The sequence below is a fragment of the Pteropus medius genome, unplaced genomic scaffold (genome assembly GCF_902729225.1).
Source record: "Pteropus medius unplaced genomic scaffold, Ma_sr-lr_union100, whole genome shotgun sequence".
Lineage (NCBI taxonomy): Eukaryota > Metazoa > Chordata > Mammalia > Chiroptera > Pteropodidae > Pteropus > Pteropus medius.
Window position 1 is genome coordinate 50,725,121 of NW_024349800.1, and position 1,187 is coordinate 50,726,307.

Below are 1,187 nucleotides of genomic sequence, written 5' to 3' on the forward strand. Positions count from 1 at the left end.
GGGGGAGAAGGATTTCCACATGGCTACCCACCGTGCGAAACAGCAGTTCTTATTTATCTCTTCCACACTGGCTTCTTTCACCCACCAACAGCTGCCCCTCACTGCTGGTATTGTAAGACTGGGCAACCGCCTCTGGCTTCCCACCATGCACACCTTGGGCGGATCCCATCCAAACTCTCATCTTCCTCTGAAGGCGAGTTTGGTTTTTGCTTGTCACCATGTAAAGAACACTCTTTCTGCTTGTCGTTTTAATCACTCTCTATTGGATCCTTTCCAGTCCTGTTATGTCATCTGTAAATGCCAGAGAACAGAATGGTACACCTTATGGTGTCATTTTACCCTAATTTGATACAAGGATGGGATTGTGACATTTTGTTTCTGGTATCCTCATCCCCACGTTCTTAGAGATTTCGATGGGGGATGAGGGCAGGGTAGTGGATTCATGACTTCAAAAAGTGGTTTTCAGCTTCGTTAGATTATTTTTCTTAGGCTGTTATTGCCTTCCTGTTGCCCACACTGACACTTAGCTGGCAGGTGTCTGCCCACCTATGCGGCTCTGTACATCTTTCTGGAGGTTTATTCTCACCACTGTCAGCTCACTATCTGGACAAACTTGGTGTCACAAATGACCTTGGGGATCCCACTGTGATCCTCCTCCCTGCTATACGTGTTTGCTTTTCTACAAAATGTCTGTGTATACCTTCGCCCCTTTTTGTGTTGAGAGTTGCTTGTCTCTCACACATATTTGAAAGCGAAGTTCGAATCGTACCACACATACCGTTTTATACTTTTCCATGACATGATACATTCTCTTCCTTGATTTTAATGCCTGAGGCAGTTTGTATCTCATGGATCTCTCATGACTTAATCAATCAAAATCTTTTTTTTTTTTTTTTAATTTTAGTTTTTAGAAGTAACTCTGGTGAGGTACCCTAACACATAAATTTGATTAGACATCACTGAATGTTTTCATAAATTAAGTTGCAAGAATTTGGATGTCTGGGTCAAAGGATATCAACTTTGAAAAGATTTTGATATGTATTTCAAGGTGATTTGAAATCACCTTCCAGAAAGAGTGTATAATTTACATTTCTTCAGAAAAACTCTTGACCACCGGATATTACAGTCAAACATTTTGCTAATTTAATTCGTAAGTATGTGTATTGGCCATTGTGTTTCTTCTTTTC